This window comes from Rattus norvegicus, chromosome 1, assembly GCF_036323735.1.
Source record: "Rattus norvegicus strain BN/NHsdMcwi chromosome 1, GRCr8, whole genome shotgun sequence".
NCBI lineage: Eukaryota > Metazoa > Chordata > Mammalia > Rodentia > Muridae > Rattus > Rattus norvegicus.
This window is the reverse complement of record NC_086019.1, coordinates 26,052,903-26,073,328: the sequence shown is the minus strand read 5'-3', so window position 1 is coordinate 26,073,328 and position 20,426 is coordinate 26,052,903. Positions and strand designations below refer to the sequence as shown.

Here is a 20,426-nt window from a genome sequence, read left to right as displayed (position 1 = left end):
GGCAATTCCATTATTTTGATATTTGCTTATTATTTTGGTCTTGCATATTAATGCAAAACAAATAATGATGAGATAACTATTAAACTGATAAAATAGAAAATGGCCAATATGTGAGAAAATGACAATGATGTAGATTCCATAGTATGTTTCAGAATTTTGAAATTGTCTAGTGGTATTGGTAGGATGGTTATTCCAAAATACAGTAGATATTATTCTGTTTTAGAAGCATAAGCAAACTTTCTAATTTTTCCTCAGAATACCTATAAGAAGAAAATAAGCTAAATATGTGTTAGTCCTTGTAACTAGTTAGAATAAGTAAATGATAGGATAAAAATGAACCCAATTTTCTTAGTAGCATACTAAAAATTAATTCAGAAAACAAATGGGCAGGTCATTCAAATTAGGTTTTGAGTCTTTGTTTTCCTGTATTTTGGAAGCTCTTATGGTTGTTGATATTAACTTGTGACACATAGGCTTATATTTATTAATCTAGAAATCTTGGGATTGATATGGAAAATGAGTTTAAGTTCATAGGGAGATATGTAGCAAAAACTGAACACAAAATTTATTAAAAGCATCAAAAATGAATGTGCATATACTCCTTTCCCTTTCTTCTTTCCCTCTTTTTGAAATAGAAGCTTACTGAGCAGAGATAGGGAGTTAGAATGATCACAGAGAAATATAGGGAATGCATACCACCTTTAATGTTCCCCCAATTCATCATGTCCAAGTGTGTTTGTCAAATTAGAGGGAAAGATACACACGATTACAAAGGTTTTGTGTCAAGGCAAGGCTATACAAAATCTTAAAAAAATCTTCCCACCATTGACTTGTTTTGATCATTTATTTTCTACTGGATTCCTTAGATGCCTTTTAAAATGTATAAGATCATTCCTGTCATAAGAGTGAAGGTATATAATTCAAATCACTTGGTCAAAGCTCTCTCTCTCTCTCTCCATTTCTGTTTCTCCCTCTCTGTCTCTCTGTCTGTCTGTCTGTCTCTCTCTTTTTCACACAAACAAACAAACAAACAAACACACACACACAAACACACACACACACACAGAGAGAGAGAGAGAGAGAGAGAGAGAGAGAGAGAGAGAGAGAGAGAAGCAAGAGCTCAGATTGGGCATTTTTCTAGGTTTCTGTGATTGGCACCAAGTCTAATTTCCTGATAGAAATGGGGAGCTGCAAGGGCTCCTTATACATGAACTATGAAGCCTAAAATGGGATATGAAGCAGAGTCTGTATGTTAGATACTTTGAAAAGAATGAAACTTCAAAGAACAGTCAGAAAAGTTCAAGGAAGGGGAAAGGGCCTGTTTGAAAGGGTGGATGGGGAAAATTACGATGCTTTTAGGAAGTTCCCAGAGAATTTAGGGTCTGGAATAAGTAGATAGTAAAAAGTGAGATATCCTAGCTCACTGCAATGCACAGAATAGAAGAATAAATACACTTTCTATCCATTAGTTGAGTGGCAATAGGAGAACGTGTGAAGATTCCAACCCCTAATAATCTGCTTAGTACCTGTCAAATTGCAAGGAGATTGTATATATTTACACATTTGTATATAATCAATTTTCACGTTTAATTTTTACCTTAGTAAATGGTTAACAATGGTGTGGAATTTGAAAGTGATGTGAGAAATGGAATGTCTAGGATAATAAATAGAATAGTTCATTACAGAAAATCATGAGTATTTTTTGTTATTCATTAATCCCAGATTGAACACAATTAGGGGACTAGGAAGACAAAAGGAAGGGTTAGACAGATCTGCTGATGAAGTTGCCTCATGTGGAGCTTAACTTTCTGTTGACTCCCGATACTCACAGCATGGAAGATCAGAGCCAAGTCTTGCATTCTGACATCTAACATTCACAAATGAAAATTTAAAATATAATACAAAATATACTAAAAGTTCTTGCTTTCTTTAATAAATGGAGTGGAAGGAGGATATAAGCTAAGTCATAGAAAACTTAATCATAGAGTTGATTTATATAGCACAAATTCTAATCCTCACAAAATTCTAGAGGGAAGTCATCATTTCCTCCTGCTGTCCAGAAGATAAGGTGTATCTGAGGAAATGGAAGGACCAATGAGACGTTTGATTAAATGCTGATGAATGCGGACTGGTAACTTCATTTGTTCATGAATAAAACAGAAAATGAACAAGGTCATGACTTTGACTGTAAATTTGATATGTTACCAAGACAATGATGTTGACAGAATAAATACGTGATGAATCAAGATTTGAAAATAGTAGAAAATAAATGGATGTATTTTAATGACAAAATGTAGGACAATTGTCTAATCAAGTGCAACTCACACTTGATATAAAAACCTTTCAAAGATTTAAAAAGAAATGTAATGGAAAGTGACATTGCATAGAGCAAGATCAAGAAATACATTTTCATGGGATTGGATTAAAGGGAAATTGCAAAATATTGATGAAGCCAATGTAGCTAAAACACTGTGTTCAATAATGAAGTTTAGGAGTTAATGCTGCAGTGTTAGTGGAACTTATTCCTTATACACACATGGCAGGTGACACTGTAAAATCCAAGCACTACACCGTCCCCTCAGTGTTAGTTCACTCATTGTAGAGGTATCCTGACATCTAGATTTAAAAGACACATGGACAACTATGCTCTAAAAAGAATACAGCCAAAGTATGTCTATCCATTCATAATTTCATTAAGTAATATTTTTCCTTCTTCCTATGGGTTAATTTGATCTGTATTTGATTTTCTCCTATTTATATTATTTAGAGAGCAATATATTTTTCAATTATCCTTTCTTTTGCAATTTATTTTTTATTAGATACTTTATGAATTTACATTTCAAATGTTTTCCCCTTTCCTGGGTCCCCTCTCTACCATCTTACCTCACCCTACTTCTATGAGGATGCACCCTTTCCCACCCATCCATTTCCAACTCACCCGGCTGTATTCCCCTACACTGGTGAATCCAGCCTTCATAGAACCAAGGGCTTCTTATCCTATTGATGCCATATTAAGCCATCCTCTGCTACATATGTTGCTAGAGTCATGGGTCCCTTCATGTGTACTCTTTGATTGATGGTTTAGTCCCTGGGAGCTCTGGGGGAACTGGTTAGTTGATATTGTTGTTCTTCCTATTGGGTTGGAAACCCCTTCAGCTCCATCAGTCTTTTCTCTAACTCCTCCTTTGGGGTCTCCACATTCAGTCCTATGATTAGCTGCAAGCATCCTCATCTCTATCTGCAAGGAGACATTCATATCAGGCTCCTGTAAGCAAGTACTTCTCGGCATCAGCAACTGTGACTGGGTTTGGTATCTGTATATAGGATTGATCCCCACATGGGGCAGTCCCTGGATGGCCTTTCCTTCAGTCTCTGCTCCACTCTTTGTCCCTATATTTCCTTTAGACAGGGGCAATTCTGGGTTAAAATTTTAAGAAAGGGTAGATGGCCACGTCCCCCAACAGGGGGCCTTGCCTAACCTCTGGATTTGGTCTCTATAGGTTCTACTTCCCCTCTGTTGGGCTTTTTACCTAATTTCATCCCTGTTCAGTCCTGGGAGCCTTTGCTTTCCTGGCATCTGGGATTTGCTGGTGGTTATCCACAGTTCCCCATGCCCCATTGCTACACACATCTGTTCAAATTTCTAGCCCTTTCTATACATATCATCACCCTCTATATGTCATTGATGTCTCCTCTCATATCTGATACTGCTCCCCTTATTCCCCCTTCCTCTCCTCTCTTCCTCCCAAGACCCTCCCACCTTCTACATCCCATGAGTATTTTCTTTCCCCTTCTAAGAAGGCTGAACCATTCACACATTCCACTTATCAGTGTGTGCATACAATTAATGTTTTTTTTTTTTTTTTTGTGATTGGGTTACCTGACGGGATGATATTTTCTAGTTCCATCTAGTTGCCTAAGAATTTTTGAAGTCATTGTTTTTAATGGCTGAGTGAAAATATACCACATTTTCTGTTGAAGGAAATTGGGTTCTTCCAAGCTTCCAGTTATTATAAATAAGGCTACTAGGAACATAGTGAAGCATGTGTCCTTGTTATATGTTGGAGCATCCTTTGGGTATATGCTCAGGAGAGGTATAGCTGGTTCCTCAGGTAGTACTATGTGTTCTTCTCTGAGGAACCACAGACTGAATTCTACAGTGGTTGTACCAGGTTGCAATCCTTACAACAATCTTAAAATCCTCTGTCCTCAACATGAGATGTGATTTTAAATCCAAATCTTGCATTTTAGTGTGATGGGGTATCCAGGATTTGCTGTGGTGGGTGAACTTGGTTCTTTTGATGCCAAGTAGCTTGGTTTCTTACTTAGGTTCCTGCCCTTGCCTTTTGCCATCTGGTTATCTCTGATGTTACTTGGTCTTTCTTTCTCTGAATGGGCTTGTCACTCCTATGGGCCTGTGAGCCTGTGATCTTAGGAAGTAAGAGCACTCCTGGAAGACAGTCTCTCTCTGGGCAGGATTTGGGTACAGCATCCAGAGGTAAGGCTATCCCATAGCCCTCTGTACAAATTCAGATCCTGTTACTATTGAAAAAGAAAGACGTGCATGCTACAGGGACCTGACATAGCTATTTCTTAAGAGACTCTGCCATAGCATGACAATACAGAGTCGAATGCTCACAGTCAACCATTGAACTGAACACAGGGTTTCCAGTGGAGGAGTTAGAGAAAGGATTGAAGGAGCTGAAGTAGTTTGCAACCTCATAAGAACAATACCAACCAACCAGAGTTCCCTGGGATTAAACCTCCATGCAAAGAATACACATGGACAGACCCATGGCTACAGCTGCATATATAGCACAGGATGGCCTTGTTGGGCACCAATGGGAGGAGAAGCCCTTGGTCCTGCCAAGGCTCCATGCCCCAGTATAAGGGAATGTCAGGGTGGGGAGCCAGGAAAGGATGGGTGGCTGGGTGGTGAAGCAACCTCATAGGATCGGGGGAGGGGGAGGGAAAGGGGGTAGGGACTTTCAAACTTATTGAATATTGTGTTATTTTTAGGAACATGGGTACGTTGTTATCCAAGTAATGGATATGCCAATTAATGTCCAAGTAAGTGTAAGCATTCTTAGTCCTCAAATGTTCATGTATGTGTGTATATGTGTATTTGTATGCTGAAACATTAGAAATTTGCCAGGCAGTGGTATTACATTCCTTTAATCCCAGCACTGGGAGGGAGAGGCACACAGATCTCTTGAATTTGAATCCAGCTTGGTCTACAGAGCAAGTTCTATGACAGTCAAAGGTACATAGAAAAGCCTGTCATAAACAATCAAACAAACAAATAAACAAACATCCAATGTAGCATTGTTTCAGATGTCCCTTCCCTTGTCTAACTGCAACTCAGTGTATCAACTGATGAATGTATTTTCAAAAAGTAAGGTGAGAGACTCAGTGAAATAACAATTTTTACACGTATAAAATGTTTTATATTTCCAAAGGACAAGAACATTTCCAATTAGGCTACCTTAAATAATGCCATATACAACAGCGATGAAGCAATACATTCAAAATCTAAAGAGCACAGAATTTTTAGAGATGCTTACAGATAAAAGTAAAAGCTTTCATACATAGTCCTGAGTTCATTTACTATAGTTTCAGTCAGTAAATTACATTGTCTCAAATCTCCCATAATTCTACCTGGATTCCTTATTCAGTTAATATGACAAATCCTAAACTCTGACTACTTTCAATCTAGAACAAAAAGCTTTTTTAATAATCAATCAATCAACTACATAGTTTGTTTTCAATCTATCCTAAATGCAGTTTCTCCTCCTTCTACTACTCCCAGTGCTCTTCACTTTCCTACCAATGGACCTACCACACTGCACCTATTATTCCTTCTGAAAACAACAGTCCTCCCTGGAATATTCACTCAACATGACATAACAAGATATAATAAGACTAAGCACAAACCCTTATATCAAGGCTGATCAAGAAAACCTAGTAGGAGGAAAAGGGTCCTAGGAGGTGAGGAAAGAGTCAAAGACAATCTCCTTACCCCCCCCATTCCCAGTTTTAGGAGTCCCACAAGTACACTAAGCTGCACAGATAGGACATATATGCAGAGAACCTAGCACATAGCCATGCAGACTCCATTACTGCTGCCTCAGTCTCTGTGAGCCCCTATGAGCTGGACTTAGTTGATGATGTTTGTGGGCCTTGTTCTGGTGTTCTTGACCCCTATAGAGCCCACAATTCTTATCCCACCCCCACCCTGCCCTTTCTATCGCCAAGAGGAGGGCCCTGAAGGAGATCTCGAATTTGGGCTCAAGCAGAGAACTACCACAATCAAACAAACAGAAACAAAATAAAACAAAACAGAAAACCCAGGAACCTGAGATTCCTTAGCTAAAACACAAGCTACAAAGTGAAGCACAGTTATTTAAGAAGAGATTGAATTATTTTTTAACCCATGGACTAGGAAGGGCTAGAAAGAAGTTAGTGAAACAATTATCATAGAAAGAATGATCTAGTGGTAGAGCATGCACGGGGCTCAAGAGTCAGGTCTTTGCACAGTCAAATCTTGCCTCTACATTGGGCTCTGTCTTCAGACCTCAAAGCCCTGGGTGAACAGTGTGTGAAAGACAAATTTAGAAGACATAAGACTGTTGGTTCTGGGGAGGGCAAGCATTTCTTGAAGGGATGGGAAACATAAGCAGCAGTGTTGTGGCAACAAACTAAGGACAGCAGACAAAGTTCAACAGGAACAGCATGTGTTGGCACCTCTCTATGAGAAAACCTTAATGACTTTCATGATGAGCAAATTGGACTGTGGCAAGAGCTAGTGGAAGAAGTTACTAAATGCAATTGGCAGTTTAGAGTCACTAAGTCTGCAGAAACCACACTTGTGATACAATAATCTTAACAAAGTCTCTAAAATTTATAACCTGTTACCTCATCCATCACTGACTCTCTAAAAATATACTCTTTTGGCTTTAATGGAATAGTCTCTTATATTTGGACAGTATCAAGATCACAAATGTCACAATATGCCATCATTGCAATCACATTTATTTGATGTTTGGAATGTAGTTTGTGGAATTTAATTTCTGGACTAAAGAAAGGTGTTTAAAAGGATACACTTTGGAATTGTGCTGAAAAAAATTGTTCTATTAATCATTTTATTTGTGTACATTTCAAATGTTATCGCCCTTCCCAGTCTTCCCTCCACGATCGGCCTGCCCCCTCCCCCTGTCCTTTGCTTTTAACAGTATGCTCCCTCCAACCTACTCCCACCTCACCTCTCTAGCATCCCATTTCTCTGAGGCATCAGATCTCCACAGGACCAAGCCCCTCCCCTCTCTGCTATATATGTAGTTGAAGCCAGGGACCAGCCCATGTATACGATTTGGTGGTTTCATCCCTGGGAGCTCTGAGCAGTCTGGTTCGTTGATACTGTTGTTCTTTCTATGGGGTCGCAATCCCCTTCAGCTTCTTTAGCCATTCCCCTCACTCTTCTATTGGGAACCCTAGGCTTAGTCCAATGGTTGACTTCAAGTATCTGCATCTGTGTTAGTGAGGTGCTGCCGGAGCCTCTCAGAGGACCGCTATACCAGGATCCTGTCTGCAAGAACATGATTACTTTTTTTAAAATATGAATTTGTTTTAAATTCTATTCCTGTCAAGCATTAGTCTCCTCATTTGTCTCTAGCTTCATCAGTTAAATAAACATAAAATAATGGAAGATGTGGAATTCTAATAAGTTTATTATTTGACATATTATGATTCTGAAAGTCCCACCATTTCTCCTTTAATAGCACACATCTGGCTATCATTCAGAATTTCCTGTTTAAGTCACAGTGAAAGTTTTAAGAAAAGCTTTAAGTTTCAATTGTTAAAGATGTCAGGTATTGTCTAAAGGTTGGGGAGATGAAAAACACCAAGTTGACTCGTGAAGGGGCCCATGACTCCAGCTACATGTGTACCAGAGGACAGCCTTATCTAGCATCAGTGGTATGGGAGGCCCTTGGTCCTGTGGAGGCTTGTTGTCCCAGTGTTCAAGGAATTCCAAAGGGATGAGGCAGAAGCTGGTGATTGGGTGGGTGAACATCCTTTTAGAGGCAAAGCAGAGGGGAGATGGGATAGAGGGTATGGGAAGGGAGAACAGGAAGGGGAACAGTATTTTAAATGTAACTAAGTAAAATAACCAATAAAAAATAAATTAACTATCAAACCCTGAAAAAAAGAGGAATGAACCGTTTAGGATGGCCATGAATCTAGGAGGCAAGTAACTTGTTCTCTGATGTGGCTCAGACCAGAAACCTACACTGGGACCTGAAACCTGTGACTGTTAGGAAGACACATTTCCAGGGACTCAGGGCTTTTCTAGCTTCCTCTACTTCTACTTCTTTTGTATTTCTCACTTAATTATCCTGTTGTTACCATTCTTTCTCTAGCAAGTCCTTTCTTTGTAAACTGCCTTTTGTACGCCTTTGAAAAACATTTGCCTTTAATTCCTCCGAACAGTATACCTAGGCAGGAATGTGCTATGTTTTCTGAACTGAATTCTTAACTTACACTATTTATCTCAATGAAAATAGTTTATCCCAAAGCAGTCTCTTTATTCGTTTGAAGAAATAGTCTTGTTATTTAAAAATGTGACAGGTTTCTAAGCTCTGTAAGCAGGCTTGTGTAAAGATTTCCCCAGGACTTATTGTTGGTCCCTCTAGAGACTGAAACCCAGAATTAACGAAGACTGATTCAATGCATCCATCACAATCTGTACACAGCAGACAGAGGTAGATGAAAATGAGAGAAAAGGTGAAAGACTGCCTAATTATGAGTTTGTATAATCCCTGGATTCTCCTTACTAGCAAGAGAATGATTCTGTTTTGAATTAGAATGTCATATATGGGTCCATTGAAGATTTCAGTCACTATAAGTGGTTATACACAGAGAAATATACTGGCAGCCTTTTGAGGTAGTCCAGTTATACCAACGTTCTTGACTGGGGCAAAGAACATATTAACTGACGCTTCTTTTCTCTTAGTTTGTTTCCCTTGTAACGAAGCAAGAAAATCTCCTCTAAGCTTTATCTCCTAGATTTTTAACATTTGTTTCTCCTCGCCTTAAGAGGACTTCTCAGTAGAATATGTGGATATAGATAGATCATATAAATGTAAGTATATACATATATATTCAGATATAAACACAGATACAGATATTGGTCAGTCTTGCTAATATTCATTCCATGCACATGCTACCAGAGAAACATAAAAATATCAGGTAATGTGCTGGGTATGTTTAGAGCCTGTTCTAACACAGTGTGAAAAGAAACAAAAGCTGTAGAGTAATTTGAATAACTGTGTGAGAAGTAAGGAAAATTAAGGCTTAATTAAGGAATTATCAAGCTAACTATGTTATTTATTACCATGGCACATATTTTTAATAGTTTCATCTCTCAGCTAATTTGCCAGAGTGAGGACGAAGGAAGAATTATAGTCCTTTACACATTCCACCAATGCCATTTGATGTCCTTTTGATTGGCTTTAGTTACAATGGCTAAAGTAAAAGACTCCAGGTTCTTTTTAGCTAGCTACTCAGATAGCTGCCACAATTATTTCTCCTTCATCCTGATCAGGCCTTCCCTTTAATGTAGAAATAGTGACAAAGCTGCCTCACCAGCTCTTTCCAGAGTCTTTTGTTTGATAAACAGGTTTGTCAGCATTGTCTCCTTGCAGAATTTTTATTTTTCTATACACGTTGAACACTACACAAAATTCCAATAGCAATACCTAGTGTTTCTGGAGGTAGGGTGTTCAGCCCTCTGTAGAGGGTTCTTTGCATAGGTCTATAATTTCCACTTGAGACAGAATGTTTTACATTTTGGGTCTGCACTATTTTAAGGCAATGTCAAGCTATTCCACCAGCATTGGAGTGATGAGTATCTTTGAGGCAACATTTTTTATGATCATACCTCCATCAGCACTAGGGGGATATATTCAAAACGGTTCTATCAGTGTCCAGACAGAACTGAAGGCATAGTACAAATTCTACATTCATGCAACTACTGTACTGTACTTGTTATTATTCATTGACCACACTGGTTCTGTATTTATTCTTATATGACTGGTTTGTCTTGGATCTCAACAAGAAAAAATATTGTGGAAAACTATTTTTCTTTTAAAATTTGGTTCTTCAAGGCAGGGTCTTTCTGCATAGCTCTGGTAGACTTTTTATTACAGAGCCCAAATTCACCTCCAACTCATTGCAATCCTCCTGTGTCAGCCTCTCCAAGTATTGGTATTACAAATTTGTGCTACCATTCTTGGTTTAGGAATGAGTTTTTAAATTAATGATAGAAGGAATAAAATTGTAAAAAGTGAACTATATGGCAAGCAATAAATTAAACCAACCCTATGGGCAGGACCTATGTGGCTATGCTTCTTCAAAGTTTGACCATATTCTACTCCAACATCTGCCTTTTGCCTTTGCACTGGATTATTTATAATTATTTATATTACCCTTTGGAAATATTGACCCGTATATTTTACTCAATAATTCTGTTTGATGATTAATATGTTGTTTGTAGGGATGAAAAATGCCACTAACAACTCCATTTTATCTTCATTTTCTTGTGCTTGAGTATTCGTGCAGCACAGAAACTTGTATCTTTCCTACACACAGGGAGTGAAAATAGACAGAGCAATAACACTAGATATCCCTAGGTATCCTACTGAGAATATTTAAAGCCTGTTGTAAAATAGTGTGAAAAGGAACAAAAAAAGGCAGAGTAATTTGAATAACTGTGAATAATCGAAACATCCTGGAAAAAAATCATACTAATGACTTAATATTCCATATGGTAGTCACATAACACCCAATTCTGTTCCGTGCACTATAATACATGAGCCTAATTATATAAATTATGTGTTTTCCCAGAGGACTATGATATTTCATGTTATTATAAACAGTTTCCTGAAAGAAACTGATAAATTATGTATATTATTTCAAGTCATAAAATACTATCAATTACACTCAATTTAAAACAGGAAGAAAGATTGGCTGACTGCCAAATATGCCATTCCTCTTTGAATGTAATTGTGAATTTAACTGCAACATGGAGCCCATTAAATAACCACTGTAAACTATTAACATACCGCTACTTTATCTTTTATCCAAGAAACATTTAAATTTCAGCTTCATGACTATTGTTGAACAGATACATGGGTGTAATATTTTTAATCAAATAATCTGTAAAAATACTTTTTCTTCGAAAGAAATATTTTAAGCTCCTTTCTCTTTTTGATGGAAACTCTAAAGCCAGAAGATTCATTTTTTAGGGTAGTATAATGTATGTATGTATGTATGTATGTATGTATGTATGTATGTATGTATGTATTTATTTATTTATTTATTTATTTATTTATTTCCAACATTATAGCTGTATTTAGTTTACTTACCTTCAGTATTGGTTTTATCCCCTTTTTAAAAATTGGATATTTTATTTATTTACCTTTCAAATGTTATCCCCTTTCCCTTTTCCCCCATCCAGAAACCCTCTATCCCCTCCCCATCTCCCTGCTTTTATGAGGGTGCTCCCTCACCCATTTCTGCCTCCCATCCCTAGCATTGCCCTACACTGGGGCATCAAGCCTTCTTAGGACCAAGGACCTCTCCTCCTATCGATGTCGGACAAGACCATGCTCTACTACATTGGCAAATGGATCCATAGGTCCCTCCATTTGTACTCTTTGGTTGGTGGTTTAGTCCTTGAGAGCTCTAAGGGGAGGAGGGTGGTGGCTGGTTGGTTGATATTATTGTTTTTCCTATGGAGTTGCAAACCCCTTGACCTCTTTCAGTCCTTTCTCTAACTCCTCCACTGGGGACCCCGTGCTCAGTCCAATGGTTGACTGTGAGCATCTGCCTCTGTGTTTGTCAGACTCTGGCAGAGCCTCTCAGGAGACAGGTATATCAGGCTCCTGTCAGCAAGCACTTCTTGGCATCAGCAATAGTGTATGGGTTTGGTATCTTTATATGCGATGGATCCCCAGGTTGGGCAGTTTCTGCTCAACACTTTGTATCTATATTTCCTTTAGACAGGAGCAATTCTGGATTTAAATTTTGGAGATGAGTAGGTGACAACATCCTTAAAAACAATGACTTCATGAAATTATTAGGCAAATAGCTGGAACTAGAAAAAATTATCCTGAGTGCAGTAACCCAGTCACAAAAGAACACACAAGGTATGCACTCACTGATAAGTGTATCCTAAAAGTGCCCTAAAGCTGATAAGTGGCCTAAAACTTGGAATACCCAAGATAAAATTCAAAGACCATATGAAGCTCAAGAAGAAGGAAGACCAAAGTGTGGAGGCTACAGTCCTTCTTAGAAGGGAAAACAAAAGTACTCACAGGAAGCATAGGGTGGAAGGGCCTTAGGAGAAATAAAGGAGTTGGAGGGGGGGAAAAGGAGAGCAGGATCAGGTATGGGAGGAGGCAGGGATGATAGACAGAGGGTCAGGATTTTGAACAGATGTGTGTAGCAATGGGGATGGGGAACTGGGCTTAGCCATCAGGAAGTCCCAGATGCCAGGAAAACAAGAGGCTCCCAGGACTCAACAGGGATAACATTAGCTGAAATTCTCAACGAAGTGGAGAGAGAAACTGTAGAGACAATATCCAGAAGTTAGTCATAGCAGAAGATTCATTTTTTTTGTACTGTAATCTTTTTTTTCTTTTTCTTTTTTTCTATTAACTTGAGTATTTCTTATTTACATTTCGAATGTTATTCCCTTTCCCGGTTTCCGGGCCAACATCCCCCTAGCTCTCCCCTTCTTTATGGGTGTTCCCCTCCCCATCCTCTCCCCATTACTGCCCTCCCCCCAGCAATCAAGTTCACTGGGGGTTCAGTCTTAGCAGGACCAAGGGCTTCCCCTTCCACTGGTGATCTTACTAGGCTATTCCTTGCTACCTATGAGGTTAGAGTCCAGGGTGAGTCCATGTATAGTCTTTGGGTAGTGGCTTAGTCCCTGGAAGCTCTGGTTGCTTGGCATTATTGTTCATATGGGGTCTCAAGCCCCTTCAAGCTCTTCCAGTCCTTTCTCTGATTCCTTCAACGGGGGTCCTGTCTCAGTTCAGTGGTTTGCTGCTGGCCTATGTATTTGCTCTTCTGGCTGTGTCTCTCAGGAGAGATCTACATCCGGTTCCTGACGGCCTGCACTTCTTTGCTTCATCCATCTTGTCTAATTGCGTGGCTGTATATGTATGGGCCACATGTGGGGCAAGCTCTGAATGGGTGTTCCTTCTGTGTCTGTTTTAATCTTTGCCTCTCCCTTCCCTGCCAAGGATATTCTTGTTCCCCTTTTAAAGAAGGAGTGAAGCATTCACATTTTGATCATCCATCTTGAGTTTCATGTGTACTGTGCATCTAGGGTAATTCAAGCATTTGGGCTAATAGCCACTTACCAATGAGTGCATGCCATGTGTGTTTTTCTGTGATTGGGTTAGCTCACTCAGGATGATATTTTCCAGTTCCAACCATTTGCCTATGAATTTCATAAAGTCATTGTTTTTGATAGCTGAGTAATATTCCATTGTGTAGATATACTACATTTTCTGTATCCATTCCTCTGTTGAAGGGCATCTGGGTTCTTTCCAGCTTCTGGCTATTATAAATAAGGCTGCTATGAACATAGTGGAGCACGTGTCTTTTTTATATGTTGGGGCATCTTTTGGGTATATGCCCAAGAGATGTATAGCTGGGTCCTCAGGTAGTGAAATGTCCAATTTTCTGAGGAACCTCCAGACTGATTTCCAGAATGGTTGTACCAGTCTGCAATGTACCATCCCTACAATGGAGGAATGTTCCTCTTTCTCCACATCCTCGCCAGCATTTGCTGTCACCTGAGTTTTTTTGTTTGTTTGTTTTGTTTTTGTTTTTGGAGTTCTGTAGGCTTCTTTTATGTTTATGGGCATTTCTTCCTTTAGGTTAGGGAAGTTTTCTTTTATAATTTTGTTGAAGATATTTACTGTCTCTTGAAGTTGAAAATCTTTGCGGTCTTCTATACCTATCATCCTTATGTTTGAACTTCTCACTCCGTCCTGGATTTCCTGGATGCTTTGTATTGTGAGCTTTTTGCATTTTACATTTTCTTTGACATTTGTGTCATTTGTGTCTATGGTGTCTTCTGCCTCCAAGGTTCTCATTTCTATTATCTTGTATTCTGTTGGCAATACTTGGGTCTATGACTCCTGATCTCTTTCCTAGGTTTTCTATCTCTAGGGTTGTCTCCCTTTCTGATTTTTTATTGTCTCTATTTCCATTTTGTTTTTACATTTTTTTATTAACTTAAGTATTTCTTATTTACATTTCGAGTGTTATTCCCTTTCCCGGTTTCTGGGCCAACATCCCTCTCCCCTTCATGGGTGTTCCCCTCCCCATCCTACCCCCATTGCCGCCCTCCCCCCAACAATCGCGTTAGTCTTAGCAGGACCCAGGGCTTCCCCTTACACTGATGATCTTACTAGGATATTCAATGCTACCTATGAGGTCAGAGTTGAGGGTCAGTCCATGTATAGTCTTTAGGTAGTGGCTTAGTCCCTGGAAGCTCTGGTTGCTTGGCATTGTTATTCATATGGGGTCTCAAGCCCCTTCAAGCTCTTCCAGTTCTTTCTCTGATTCCTTCAACGGGGGTTCTATTCTCAGTTCAGTGGTTTGCTGCTGGTCTTCGCCTCTGTATTTGCTGTTCTGGCTGTGTCTCTCAGGAGAAAGCTACATCCGGCTCCTGTCGGCCTGCACTTCTTTGCTTCATCCATCTTGTCTAATTGGGTGGCGGTATATGTATGGGCCACATGTGGGGCAGGCTCTGAATGGGTGTTCCTTCTGTGTCTGTTTTAATCTTTGCCTCTCTATTCCCTGCCAAGGGTATTCTTGTTCCCCTTTTAAAGAAGGGGTGAAGCATTCACATTTGATCATCCGTCTTGAGTTTTATGTGTTCTATGCATCTAGGGTAATTCAAGCATTTGGGCTAATAGCCACTTATCAATGAGTGCATACCATGTGTGTTTTTCTGTGATTTGGGTTACCTCACTCAGGATGATATTTTCCCGTTCCAACCATTTGTCTATGAATTTCATAAAGGCATTGTTTTTGATAGCTGAGTAATATTCCATTGTGTAGATGTACCACATTTTCTGTATCCATTCCTTTGTTGAAGGGCATCTGGGTTCTTTCCATTTTCTGGCTATTATAAATAAGGCTGCGATGAACATAGTGGAGCACGTGTCTCTTTTATATGTTGAGGCATCTTTTGGGTATATGCCCAAGAGAGGTATAGCTGGATCCTCAGGCAGTTCAATGTCCAATTTTCTGAGGAACCTCCAGACTGATTTCCAGAATGGTTGTACCAGTCTGCAATCCCACCAACAATGGAGGAGTGTTCCTCTTTCTCCACATCCTCGCCAGCATCTGCTGTCACCTGAGTTTTTGATCTTAGCCATTCTCACTGGTGTGAGGTGAAATCTCAGGGCTGTTTTCATTTGCATTTCCCTTATGACTAAAGATGTTGAACATTTCTTCAGGTGTTTCTCAGCCATTCGGCATTCCTCAACTGTGAATTCTTTGTTTAGCTCTGAACCCCATTTTTAATAGAGTTATTTATCTTCTTGTGGTCTAACTTCTTGAGTTCTTTGTATATTTTGGATATAAGGCTCTATCTGTTGTAGGATTGGTAAAGATCTTTTCCCAATCTGTTGGTTGCCGTTTTGTCCTAACCACAGTGTCCTTTGCCTTACAGAAGCTTTGCAGTTTTATGAAATCCCATTTGTTGATTCTTGATCTTAGAGCATAAGCCATTGGTGTTTTGTTCAGGAAATTTTTTCCAGTGCCCATGTGTTCCAGATGCTTCCCTAGTTTTTCTTCTATCAGTTTGAGTGTATCTGGTTCGATGTGGAGGTCCTTGATCCACTTGCACTTAATCTTTTTACAGGGTGATAAGCAGGGATCGATCTGCATTCTTTTACATGTTGACCTCCAGTTGAACCAGCACCATTTGCTGAAAATGCTATCTTTTTTCCATTGGATGGTTTTGACTCCTTTGTCAAAAATCAAGTGACCATAGGTGTGTGGGTTCATTTCTGGGTCTTCAATTCTGTTCCATTGGTCTATCTGTCTGTCTCTGTACCAATTCCATGCAGTTTTTATCACTATTGCTCTGTAATACTGCTTGAGTTCAGGGATAGTGATTCCCCCTGAAGTCCTTTTATTGTTGAGGATAGTTTTAGCTATCCTGGGTTTTTTGTTATTCCAGATGAATTTGCAAATTGTTCTGTCTAACTCTTTGAAGTATTGGATTGGTATTTTGATGGGGATTGCATTGAATCTGTAGATCGTTTTTGGTAAAATGGCCATTTTCCCTATATTAATCCTGCCAATCCATGAGCATGGGAGATCTTTCCAACTTCTGAGGTCTTCTTCAATTTCTTTCTTCAGAGGCTTGAAGTTCTTATTGTACAGATCTTTTACTTGCTTGGTTAAAGTCACACCGAGGTACTTTATAATATTTGGGACTATTATGAAGGGTGTCGCTTCCCTATTTTCTTTCTCGGCTCTTTTCTCTTTTGTGTAGGGGAAGGCTAGTGATTTATTTCAGTTAATTTTATATCCAGTCACTTTGCCGAAGTTGTTTATCAGCTTTAGTAGTTCTCTGGTGGAACTTTTGGGATCACTTAAATATACTATTATATCATCTGCAAATAGTGATATTTTGACTTCTTTTCCAATCTGTATCCCTTGATCTCCTTTTGTTGTCTGATTACTCTGGCTAGAACTTCAAGAACTATATTGAATAAGTAGGGAGAGAGTGGGCAGCCTCGTCTAGTCCCTGATTTTAGTGGGATTGCTTCAAGTTTCTCTCCATTTAGTTTAATGTTAGCAACTGGTTTGCTGTATATGGCTTTTACTATGTTTAGGTATGGGCCTTAAATTCCTATTCTTTCCAGGACTTTTATCAAGAAGGGGTGTTGAATTTTGTCAAATGCTTTCTTGGCAAGAAGATTCATTTTTTTTATTAACTTGAGTATTTCTTATATACATTTCGAGTGTTATTCCCTTTCCCGGTTTCCGGGCAAACATCCCCCTCCCCCCTCCCCTTCCTTATGGGTGTTCCCCTCCCAACCCTCCCCCCATTGCCGCCCTCCCCCCATAGACTAGTTCACTGGGGGTTCAGTCTTAGCAGGACCCAGGGCTTCCCCTTCCACTGGTGCTCTTACTAGGATATTCATTGCTACCTATGGGGTCAGAGTCCAGGGTCAGTCCATGTATAGTCTTTAGGTAGTGGCTTAGTCCCTGGAAGCTCTGGTTGCTTGGCATTGTTGTACTTTTGGGGTCTCGAGCCCCTTCAAGCTCTTCCAGTTCTTTCTCTGATTCCTTCAATAGGGGACCTATTCTCAGTTCAGTGGTTTGCTGCTGGCATTTGCCTCTGTATTTGCTGTATTCTGGCTGTGTCTCTCAGGAGCGATCTACATCCGGCTCCTGTCGGTCTGCACTTCTTTGCTTCATCCATCTTGTCTAATTGGGTGGCTGTATATGTATGGGCCACATGTGGGGCAGGCTCTGAATGGGTGTTCCTTAAGTCTCTGATTTAATCTTTGCCTCTCCCTTCCCTGCCAAGGGTATTCTTTTTCCTCATTTAAAGAAGGAGTGAAGCATTCACATTTTGATAATCCGTCTTGAGTTTCGTTTGTTCTAGGGATCTAGGGTAATTCAAGCATTTGGGCTAATAGCCACTTATCAATGAATGCATACCATGTATGTCTTTCTGTGATTGGGTTAGCTCACTCAGGATGATATTTTCCAGTTCCAACCATTTGCCTACGAATTTCATAAACTCGTTGTTTTTGATAGCTGAGTAATATTCCATTGTGTAGATGTACCACATTTTCTGTATCCATTCCTCTGTTGAAGGGCATCTCGGTTCTTTCCATTTTCTGGCTATTATAAATAAGGCTGCAATGAACATAGTGGAGCACGTGTCTCTTTTATACGTTGAGGCTAGTGATTTATTTCAGTTAATTTTATACCCAGCCACTTTTCTGAAGTTGTTTATCAGCTTTAGTAGTTCTCTGGTGGAGCTTTTGTGATCACTTAAATATACTATCATGTCATCAGCAAATAGTGATATTTTGACCTCTTCTTTTCCGATCTGTATCCCTCTGATCTCCTTTTGTTGTCTGATTGCTCTGGCTAGAACTTCAAGAACTATATTGAGTAAGTAGGGAGAGAGTGGGCAGCCTTGTCTAGTCTCTGATTTTAGTGGGATTGCTTCAAGTTTCTCTCCATTTAGTTTAATGTTAGCAACTGGTTTGCTGTATATGGCTTTTACTATGTTTAGGTATGGGCCTTGAATTCCTATTCTTTCCAGGACTTTTATCATGAAGGGGTGTTGAATTTTGTCAAATGCTTTCTCAGCATCTAATGAAATGATCATGTGGTTCTGTTCTTTCAGTTTGTTTATATAATGGATCACGTTGATGGTTTTCCGTATATTAAACCATCCCTGCATGCCTGGGATGAAGCCTACTTGATCATGGTGGATGATTGTTTTGATGTGCTCTTGAATTAGGTTTGCCAGAATTTTATTGAGTATTTTTGCGTCGATATTCATAAGGGAAATTGGTCTGAAGTTCTCTTTCTTTGTTGTGTCTTTGTGTGGTTTAGGTATAAGAGTAATTGTAGCTTCGTAGAAGGAATTCGGTAGGGCTCCATCTGTTTCAATTTTGTGGAATAGGTTGGATAATATTGGTATGAGGTCTTCTATGAAGGTTTGATAGAATTCTGCACTAAACCCGTCTGGACCTGGGCTCTTTTTGGTTGGGAGACCTTTAATGACTGCTTCTATTTCCTTAGGAGTTATGGGGTTGTTTAACTGGTTTATCTGTTCCTGATTTAACTTCGATACCTGGTATCTGTCTAGGAAATTGTCCATTTCCTGAAGATTTTCAAATTTTGTTGAATATAGGTTTTTATAGTAAGATCTGATGATTTTTTGAATTTCCTCTGAATCTGTAGTTATGTCTCCCTTTTCATTTCTGATTTTGTTAATTTGGATGCACTCTCTGTGTCCTCTCGTTAGTCTGGCTAAGGGTTTATCTATCTTGTTGATTTTCTCAAAGAACCAACTTTTGGTTCTGTTGATTCTTTCTATGGTCCTTTTTGTTTCTACTTGGTTGATTTCAGCTCTGAGTTTGATTATTTCCTGCCTTCTACTCCTCCTGGGTGTATTTGCTTCTTTTTGTTCTAGAGCTTTTAGGTGTGCTGTCAAGCTGCTGACATATGCTCTTTCCTGTTTCTTTCTGCAGGCACTCAGCGCTATGAGTTTTCCTCTTAGCACAGCTTTCATTGTGTCCCATAAGTTTGAGTATGTTGTATCTTCATTTTCATTAAATTCTAAAAAGTTTTTAATTTCTTTCTTTATTTCTTCCTTGACCAGGTTATCATTGAGTAGAGCATTGTTCAATTTCCACGTATATGTGGGCATTCTTCCCTTATTGTTATTGAAGATCAGTTTTAGGCCGTGGTGGTCCGATAGCACGCATGGGATTATTTCTATCTTTCTGTACCTGTTGAGGCCCGTTTTTTGACCAATTATATGGTCAATTTTGGAGAAAGTACCATGAGGAGCTGAGAAGAAGGTATATCCTTTTGCTTTAGGATAGAATGTTCTATAAATATCCGTTAAGTCCATTTGGCTCATGACTTCTCTTAGTCTGTCGACATCACTGTTTAATTTCTGTTTCCATGATCTGTCCATTGATGAGAGTGGTGTGTTGAAATCTCCCACTATTATTGTGTGAGGTGCAATGTGTGTTTTGAGCTTTAGTAAGGTTTCTTTTACGTATGTAGGTGCCCTTGTATTTGGGGCATAGATATTTAGGATTGAGAGTTCATCTTGGTGGATTTTTCCTTTGATGAATATGAAGTGTCCTTCCTTATCTTTTTTGATGACTTTTAGTTGGAAATTGATTTTATTTGATATTAGAATGGCTACTCCAGCTTGCTTCTTCTGACCATTTGCTTGGAAAGTTGTTTTCCAGCCTTTCACTCTGAGGTAGTGTCTGTCTTTGTCTCTGAGGTGTGTTTCCTGTAGGCAGCAGAATGCAGGGTCCTCGTTGCGTATCCAGTTTGTTAATCTATGTGTTTTTATTGGGGAGTTGAGGCCATTGATATTGAGAGATATTAAGGAATAGTGATTATTGTTTCCCTTCATATTCATATTTGGATGTGAGGTTATGTTTGTGTGCTTTCATTCTCTTTGTTTTGTTTCCAAGACGATTAGTTTCTTGCTTCTTCTAGGGTATAGCTTGCCTCCTTATGTTGGGCTTTACCATTTATTATCCTTTGTAGTGCTGGATTTGTAGAAAGATATTGTGTAAATTTGGTTTTGTCATGGAATATCTTGGTTTCTC

At 39.2% G+C, this 20,426-nt stretch overlaps 1 protein-coding gene and 1 pseudogene across 17 annotated transcripts in view; both read left to right on the top strand.

Moving 5' to 3' along the window:
• The window catches only part of Trdn (triadin), a 455,305-nt gene that overhangs the window by 156,741 nt on the left and 278,138 nt on the right, over window positions 1-20,426 (top strand).
• Window positions 6,467-19,237, top strand: LOC134485272 (succinate dehydrogenase assembly factor 3, mitochondrial-like; annotated as a pseudogene).